The sequence below is a fragment of the Humulus lupulus genome, chromosome 1, assembly GCF_963169125.1.
Source record: "Humulus lupulus chromosome 1, drHumLupu1.1, whole genome shotgun sequence".
NCBI classification, from domain to species: Eukaryota; Viridiplantae; Streptophyta; class Magnoliopsida; order Rosales; family Cannabaceae; genus Humulus; species Humulus lupulus.
In genome coordinates this window covers 38,418,966-38,429,331 of record NC_084793.1, presented here as the reverse complement: position 1 = coordinate 38,429,331, position 10,366 = coordinate 38,418,966, and positions in this window count along the sequence as shown.

Sequence of the window (10,366 nt, the reverse complement as noted above, 5' to 3'; positions counted from 1 at the left end):
TTGTAACATTTTTATATATATTTATGGTATGTGTGTTTTGAATTGATTGTTGATGTATGGTGTTATGCCAATCTTTTGTTATGAATAATTATTTTGATCTTAAATCATAAGCATGGTGGTGTTGATGTTATGTTGCCTAAGGTTTTTCCTATGATTTGATGCTATGTATGGTTTGGCTTAAATGTTCTATGTGTAAACATGAAAGGATTTGATTTTTTTGGGCTATGAGAATTTCGGCCTAGGTGTGGTCATTCAAGCATGTTAACTCACATTTATGTGTTCACGTCATTGTAATCTTATAAACATGATAGGTTTGTAAGATTTTTAAATGGGTCTATGATAATTTTATTTTTCTTTTGGATTATTTGAATGACAGAAACATGCTAGGGTTTGTGTTAGATTTTGTTGATTTAACATGTATGAGTAATGTATGAATTTCGTGAGGCATGATGAAAAAAGATGAATTTCTTGACTTGTTAGGCTTGCTGATTTTTGTGTTTAAATGGTGTAGGATATGATGAAAACAATGTTCTTGCATGCTTAAATGATTTTGCAAGTGCTATGATGTTTTTAAGAAATTAAAGAGAATTTCAATATAAATTAAAATGATATTTTTACTCAAATAAATACCTAATTTTTTTTTTATATTTTATAAGGAAAATATGAGTTTTTACTTCCATGATGGTGATTTTGAGGTTTTTAATTGTTGGTGGAAGTTTTGGTTAAAATATGAAATGTCTTTTAAATGAAAAAAAGTTTGTGTGTTTGTTGAAATAATATAACCCTAAACTATGTAAATATTAAAATTTTATTTTTAAATGTAACAATGAGTGTTCATTTTAACGGGTATAATTTTCTTTATTCTAATTAAGAAAAATGTTGAAATTAATTCACGTGTGATTTTTCTAAATAAATTAAATGATGGCTGAAAGTTTAGTTTAATAATTTAAAAATAATTATTTGATTGTCACATATGAATTTATTCTACTTAAAATTTAGTCTTAAAATAATACAAGCAAAATATATTTTTCCCACACCTAAAAAATTATATTTTTCTCACATCAATTTTTGTAATTTTATTAATTTAAATAAGATTGTTATTTTCTGAGGAAACATGATAATTATAAGTATTTTAAATAAATTTAAGCCTTTATTATTTCAATGTAATTTGAAAATAATAAATTGATTTATTATATTTTTAAATGGCAAAATAAATCTATTTTTATGAAATAAAATAATGTTTTAAGAGGTTTAATCAACTTAGTGATTTTAATGAGATAAATGATGGTAAGAAAGTATGTTGTAAATCCTTATTTTGAAAATGATAGAAATAAGCGCGTAGAAATTATTATTTTTAACATCACTTTTTAACAACATTCTCACGTGTGCATGTCGCATACAAATGCACTTTTACTTTAAAAAACATAGGGAAATTTGCAGCATAAATACCCATTTTGTTCATTTTGTTGCTAATAAGTACCCAATTTTTAAAAATTGCGGCATAAATACCCATTTTGTTCATTTTGTTGCTAATAAGTACCCAATTTTTAAAAATTGATGCATTAATACTCAAAATTCCACTTTTTAGACTCTGCCGTTGGTACCCACTTAACAGAGTTACTATTAAGGACACGTGTACTGTCCTGATAATTCTTCTTTTTTTTCACCTAATTAATTAAGAAAATACAATAAGTACCATCAATAATGTGTCTAGCTTTATTTTTAGCCCGATAAAAAGTCCAAGAGGAAACTTTAGAGTACTTACTATCAGATGTCATCTGTCTGTAAGACTTTAGAGTACTAATTTTTATTTTAATTAGTTTTATGTATTTTCTTAATTAATTAGGTGAAAAAAAGAAGAATTATCAGGACAGTACACGTGTCCTTAATAGTAACTCTGTTAAGTGGGTACCAACGACAGAGTCTAAAAAGTGGAATTTTAAGTATTAATGCAGCAATTTTTAAAAATTGGGTACTTATTAGCAACAAAATGAACAAAATGGGTATTTATGCCGCAATTTTTAAAAATTGGGTACTTATTAGCAACAAAATGAACAAAATAGGTATTTATGCCGCAAATTTCCCAAAAACATTTCTAATATTCAACCATATGATTTTTACTTAAAAACCATGCATATAAAATAGGTATAATTTGCATTATTCTTTTGGGGATTTTGTGTGTAAATATGCATGTTTGGAAAATATGTGTAGTTTTCACCATGTGTGCATGGCCCATGCACACATGGGGTATATGAGTTGGGCACAAGAAAGTCTTACGTGATGCTAAAGAATGTTATTTGATTATGGTTATAGGCTCGTGAAGTTTGTCAGTTTTGCTTTTTTTGGACCTAAGGTAAGGAAGTTAGATAGAATTTTGTTTATTTATGTTGTGAACGGTAAGATTGTTTGTATGAATAAAATGCTATGTACGATGATATGTTTTACGATATCAAGTATGAAATGATATTTTGTGAGGATGTGATGTGTTGATAAATCATGAAATTTCCTTTGTGTTGATATGACTGAATTGTATGTGATTTGAATGTTGTATGATATGTAATGGTTGTTAGCGTGATGAACACGACAACAATGGGGTTACTAAGGATATGAAGATGTGACCCGAGTTACTAAGGATAAAAAGACGTAACTTATAGGGCGGACGCGCTGAGGTTATTCAAGGACCAAAGATCCTATTTACCTCAAGATGTGACATGGACAAGTTAGTGGGCCATGTTCACAAAGATATGATGATGATGATGCTCATGATGATAATGTTTATGATGATAATATTTATGATGATGACGTATGACGATAAAGTTAAGTATGATGTATAACGATGTATGAACGTGAATATGCTTGTTGTGGTTACTTGTGTGTTGTTTGTACTTCCTTACTGAGATTTTAGCTCACCCCTTACTTTCCCTTCTAGGTAGCAAATAGGTTTTCTTTTTGGCACACGTGGTGATGTGGGGAGTTCCGACGTCAGAGTGTGTATGGTGTGGGGGTACCCTATGGGCGAGAAAAGGATCAGCTTAACGCCAATTTCTAAGGAACAATGGTATGATTATTTTTAACTTTACAGAACTTATCAGTGGGACTTGAACTTTATTTATTTTTAAAACGTTGCATGAAAACTATTATTTTTATATTTAAATTATTAGGCCCAACTTGCATGTTTTATCAAGGCCCTGCTGGAATTTTTCATATAATAAGTGGCTTTCTTCTATAAGTTTATGAGCATGTAAATTTTTTTACAAAGTATTAGTTTAGGGCGTTTTACATTATGCAATCTAGAGAAGAAAAGAGATTTTAGGGCGGATTTATTAATTAAGACAAATTGGTATCTAAATTAATAAATAAGTTTAAATCAAGGTTCAAATTATAAATAATTAATTTGATAAAGGATATTAATAATTATTTAATTAATTAATCAATAGAAAATAATACAGGCCTTGAATTTTAAGTCCAACGAACTTATAATTAAATGGAGATTTCACGGGCCTAAAACCCGTGACAATTTCGACCTAATGACTGATATTGTCTATTATTTTAATTATTTTTTTAATTAAAATAAATGATCTAATTGAGTCTATGAAAGGAATCCTAAGTGAGATTTAAAATTAGATGATTAAGAAGATCTAAAGTAGAAAAGATGATCAGAAGATCCAGTTTTGATGCTTTAGGGTTTTAGACTCTCTCTACAGCAAAAGTCACTTTCTAAGCCTCAATATTTGCTTCTCTTCTTCTCTTTGTATCTATCATATGTGTTGAGAATCGCCCACTCTGGTCTAGGTGATTCCAAGGATACTTTCGAAAGTTGTAACGACCCGAATTTGCTAATCGGGCTTAGGACCTTGATTAGTGTGCCTGGAGGGCAATAAGTGGTTTAATATGCTTATATGTGAATTTATGTGTATATATGATTGTAATGCATGTTTAATTGAGTTAAATGTGCATGTGGGTCCTGTCTGGATATTAGGGGCATAAATGTGATAAATGAGATATATGTTGTATATGTGTGATATGTCTGTACAGCACGATCCGAGACAGTCCTGGGGAGTGGTTAGCCAGAGAGTCACAACGGGGTTGAGATTTGGACTCGGGGCGAGTCGAGGGGTAATTCGGGTATTAGTTGAGTTATGAGATTATCGGGGCATAGAAATAAATATTTGGAGATATATTTGAGGATAGAATACCTAGGCGGGAATATTTGGGGAATTTACCATTTTTTGCCCTCGGGGACGTTTTGGTACCCCGAGCCTTGAGGTAACCCTTTAGACTTAAGTTAAATAAAACAAAAAGGGGGAACTGTTTAGAAACCTTGAGAAACCGACCCGTACTTTACTAGAACTGAAGATAGCTTTTGCTCTCCTCTCTCTTTCACTCTCTAAGGTAAAACTTAAGAGGAAACTCAAAGGGAATTCTTGGTGTAAGCTAGCATAAGCAAGGGATTCAGCTATGTTAACTCAGAAGCTTAAGGCTTGTGGATTAAGGTTCAACATCAGGGGTTTGAATTCAGCAAGAGGTAAGTTTTCCATGGAAGTTATGTTCAAGTTTTAGCTGTGTTTTCAAGCTTTGCATGTGGGTAGAATCTAGGCTGTTTTTGGGTGTTCTAGTTGTATTTTGGAGTAGATTTCTGTTGGGTTTTGGTGTTGAAATTGAGCTTGAATGATGTTGTTATTAGCTAGGAATGTTAGCTTGGTTTTGGTGGGAATTGGCTTGAAGGAGGGATGGAAAACTGGTGTAGAAATCTAGGTTCGCTGTATAGCGCCGCGGCCCTAGGAGGGGTGCGTTGTATAGCGCCACAGCCCGCGTGCGCGCGTAGCCATGGGAGGCTGAGAGAATTCAGGCGCGCCGCGGCCCGCGTTGGGGTCAGTGAAGAGCTAGCCTCTGTTTTGAGGTTAGCCGCGACTCTAGTGAGTGGGGCCGCGACCCTTAGTGTCAATTTGGATTTTAATGATATTTTAGACTTGGGAACTCAAAGGGTAAGGCTCGGGATGGATTTTATCATCCGGATTGATGGAATTCAAGGTCCCGAAGGTTAGGGTTATGGTTTGAGGTTATTTATTGGGTTAGAATTTGATGGACGATATTGTTAATGCATTGTGTCTAGGATTTCGGCGAGGCTCACGTTAGCGGACTGTGCTCGGGCATCGGTGCTCAGGAGGCTCGGAACTCAGATAAGAAAACCCCTGTTTCCATAGAGCTTGTGTGCAGGGCTGAGCCCAATATATTGAATGGAAATGATATGCATGGCCGAGCCCTATATGCTAGAATTGCAGAGCGTGGCTCTTTATCTGTCTTTACTTGAACTCTGTGCTTGTTGCTATGTCATGTCTGATATTATATGTGTGATCGGCAAGAGCCGAGAACGGTGTAGACCGAGAACGGCGTGGGGCTGGGAACGCCATCCAGCACGTTGAGTGCTAGGCCGAGAACGGCAAAAGGCCGGGAGCGGCGTTGAGAACATGGGGTGCAAGTTGCCAGGGCGAGACCCTAACAGGATACCTGGGATATCCTTAAGGTGTGGTCCGCGAATCCAGGGCTGGGTAAACGCCTGGGATGGGTAGGCCGTATATGTTTAGCCATTGGTGGCCTGTTTATATGTTTGATTTGTGTATTGCTCATGCTATCTGTTATGGGTTTTCTTGCTGGGCTTCGGCTCACAGATGCTCTGTGGTGCAGGTAAGGGTAAAGAGAAGATCAACCAACCATGAGCACAGCTGGCATGAGGCGGCGTGTACATGTCCGGCCAGCCTGGCTGCCACAGCTAGGGGATTTTGGGAGATGCTTGTAAATGAACTTAGATTTTGTCGTTTAGTCGACTCTGATCAGTTTTTTGTTGTAAATATTTTCTAAACTATGTTTTGGGATCCCAAGTGTAAACTTTTATGATTAGCTATAAAAAACTACTTTCTCTAATGTTTTCTTTTTAATTATGGCTTAGTTACACGGTTTGAATTAAAACCCCGATTAGCGAGTTGATAGAACGACTTTAAACACACTTGGTAACGGCTCTAAGGAAGTAGGGCGTTACAAAAGTTGTGAAGAAATTTGAAGATCAGTTCAGTTTCTTGGTGATATTCTGCGATAGAAAGGATACAAGGGTTAGAGAAACTGAAAGAATAACTTATTAATGTAAGTGTTCTTATCATTATCTCTGTTTAAATTCAATTGTAGAAACATGTTCTAGGTTTTCTTATATTAATTTGTTTAATATATGATTTACATGAAAATAAACAAGATCTTGTATAAGTTTTTCGAACATAGAGCTCGATGAAAAGGATACCACTAGGGTGGTAAAGATACGGAAGAACCTCCCAAAGGATGCGAGATAGAAATTAATTCGCTACTTGAGGGAAAATCAAGATGTGTTCGCATGGTCGCATTCACACATGATTGAAATCAGCCTAAACATTATAAGCCATGCACTTAACATAGACAAATGATTCCCTCCAAAGCAACAAAAAAGAAGGCTCCTGGATGATGAAAGGAAGAAAGCCTTGAAAGAAGAGATCGAGAGGTTGAAGGAAAATTAGTTTATCAGAGATGCTCTCTATCCCGATTGGATAGCCAATCCTGTGTTAGTTCCGAAACCCAATGGCAAGTGGCGAACTTGCATTGATTATTCGGACCTTAACAAGGCATGTCCAAAGGATTACTTTCCCCTACCTCGAATTGATCAACTCATAGATGCTACCGTTGATCACAACATCATGTCGTTCATGGATGCATATTCTGGATATAACCAGATAGCCATGCATGCACCCGACCAAGAACATACGAGCTTTATGATCGATAAGGGTTTGCACTGCTACAATGCGATGCCTTTCGGGCTCAAGAACGCCAAGGCCACATATCAAAGATTGGTGAATAGGATATTTGCCAAGCAAATAGGGAACAATATGGTGGTTTATGTGGATGACATTCTAGTAAAGTCCAAGCATAACTGTAACCATGTTGATGATCTTGCAGAATGCTTTGCAATACTCCTGGAATAAAACATGAGACTTAACACGCAGAAATGCTCATTCGGAGTATCCTCGGGAAAGCTTCTCGGATTCATAGTAAATGCTCGAGGCATAGAGGCAAACCCAAATATGATCAAAGCGTTAATCGATATGCCCTCACCTTGAAAACATAAAGATGTCCAGAGCTTAACTGGACGAATGGCGGCCTTAAGTAGGTTCATATAAAAGCTACAAACAGATGCCTTCCATTCTTTAATCTTTTGATAGGGCGCAAGAAATTTGAATGGTCGGATAAGTGTGAGCTCACTTTTCAAGCTCTTAAAAAGCACCTCACCGAACCATCAATCTTATCCAAACCAATCATAGGGGAAGTATGTTGGGAATAGTGCCCTTAAAGCAATTGTAGTTGAAAAATGTTTTAAATGAAATAACTAATTGAGTTGAATGATTATATATATAGATTATGTCCGATATTATGTTGATAATATTAACTAAATATCAGAAAATTCCAAATTTCATATATGTGGTCTTAATCTCATATTGGTATGAGAGGATCAAGATTGAGATAATGAACTTGAAACAGTTCGCAGTAAAATAAAGTTATAGAATCTTTAGATTAATTACTGCTAGTACGATTCACTAGTATTATGAATACAAGTGACCTAGATCCGGGTCACTATTGTAGTATGACACTCTATTGGAGGCACTTTATATATAGTGATATATAGAACTGGACCAGATGTGATTTGTTAATACTTGTTTAAACACTGTTTCGTAGTATTAATTAAACACATAAAATGATGATCATATACAAGATGATCTTAATTCTAAGGTTACTATGAAATCTTATATATTTCATCTTATCCTTTGGTTCATGTGTTAAGGTTTGTCAAAATGATCAGGTTAAGAACAATTGTCTTGAGGACTCAATGATATATATATTTGGGGGCATAGTTTAACTGATATGGAATCTATACCTTCATATAGATTGAATAATGGTTCCCTATTGGGTTAACTTTTGGAACTAAAAAGGTTATGAATGCTCACGTCGAAAATTTGTTGTGATACAACCTTCACTAGTAAAGTCAATGGTACCCTAGGAACTAGATAAAGTTAAAATGGTAAAACAGTAATTTTATTCCTTTTTAATTATGAACCATCAATAGAGGATTAACGTTGTATTTAATGATTATGTAGAGTCCCAGAACTTTACTTAGCTAGTTAGATAGTAGTTGTAGTAGTAGTAGTAGTAGTAGTAGTAGTAGTAGTAGTAGTAGTAGTAGTAGTAGTAGTAGTAGTAGTAGTTATAGTATGATAGTTACTGTGGTTTTTGGTTCAAGTCGGGACTTAGTTGAACACTCGTAGCAACACTTATAGATTTTATAAGTTTAACCTATAGTTTAAGAATATTAATTATAACATAAGGTTTGATTAATATAGCTGATTATAAATATGTCATTTATTATACTATAAGGTTTAGATAGAACTAATATGATCATGACACTTATCGTGTGCGTGCTTATTTAAGGATTTAATTATAGTTTAAATAAAAGAAAGTTCTAGAATCTTCAAAGACCATTAAGAGCATGACACTTGTCACAATCTTGTTTATTTGAGGATTTAAGCATTTTAAGTGGATAATTCAAAATAAAAGTTTCTAGAAGCTCTAGACCCTTCCAAAACTTGCTGGAATCTCGTATTACTCAGTCAAACCTAATTAATCAATTCACATTAAGCTGATAAAGTGCAATTACGTGTCTAATATTTCAACGTATGCCGATATATCGCAGCTATAGGGGCGATATATCGCCACACGAGAGATACGAAAAACACGTCAACTTCGCACGATCGAAACCACCAGCACTCGGGACATAGGGCCAAGCGATATATCGCTTAGGGTGGGCGATATATCGGCCCTAGGACCACTTTTTCAAATGTTGTAGAAATTGAGCTTGATTCATTCCTTAACCTCTTGACTAGCCTCTAAACGTTTTGACCGAGTCTTCAACACCTGTTGAACAAATATTCAAATATTTTTCAATTAATATTCATTATTTTATTCAAGCTAAAAAGAGGTAGTTTCACTCCTTGAACTCTATAAATAGGACCTAGTACCCAGCCATTTCTCTCATTCTTCAAGTTGTGTTCAGAGCCTTCAAGCTGCTACAGTTACGATAGAGTGATAAACACTTGGGTTAGGATAAAAGCTTTATCATCTTAAGCTTTATAAACACTTGGGAAGTGAGATATACAGTGTATTTTCAATATCGAGGTGTAGATCAATTCTAGTACATCCATAGGTATTCTTATTCTTAAGTTCATTTCTGTATGTTTCTTTAGTTTCCTTTAGTTTTCTTTACTCAAATCCTAACTCATTGTTTCCATTCTTGGTTAGGCATTTGAGTTCTTTGAACTTCAGGTTTCTTTTCGGTAAGCTTCTTCTTGGTGGTTTATTTCATTTCTTTATAATCTCTTTCTTTAGAAATACTCACATTCTTATTGGTGGTTTTAGGAGTGTTCCAAATCCCGTCCTTGTTCTCAAATATCCCGGTGTTGGTAAGGAAAATAGGATAGAATTTTATATGTTTATATGATATGTTATGCTGATGTTATGTTATCTTATGTTGTGTTTACATTATGTATAGTATATAGTCCTTGGGCATATGACTTGTCTAGCTAGCAAGCCCTAATAATTTATGGGCATTTGACTTGCTTGGCTAGCAAGCCCCACAAATCTATGGGCATATGAGTTGCTTAGTTAACAAGCCCCAAGAGGTATGATGACCATTGCAGTTTAGTAAAGGTTTATGATATAGTTTTATGTATATTCTTATATGTGTTAGTAGATTTTTCCTTGCTGGGCATTAGGCTCATTGATTTAATTTTTATGTATGTAGGAAAATAGATATGGCGACAGAAGGATTCTTGGCAGCTTGGTTTATGTATTAAGGATGAAAGGATTCAATGGACTGCGTGAATGATTCGAGGACGACCTTATATTTTTTTTTTAGTCTCTTTAAATTATGTTTTTTTGTATTTTCCGTATTTAGCTTTGTAAACAATTTCCTTTAGTTTAAATTTATGTTTTATTTTAAAATAATGGGATCCCATACCGCTCATTTATGTATTTCAATATTTACTTTGGAGTTTTTTAATAAAATCATGATTATTTCTTATGTATGTTTTCACAAAAATAGTGGCTATGTCTAGTAGTTTTAATGGTCCAAGGTCTTAGAATTAGTTGGGTCATTACAGATTATATCAATGGACACTTTATTCTTTAATAAAGTACTCTGTAAATATATGTATATAGTTATCAAGAGTTCAATCTCATATTTATAGTGGAATAATCATGAGATTAGTAAATATAATTATTTAATCAAAGGGCTTTGATT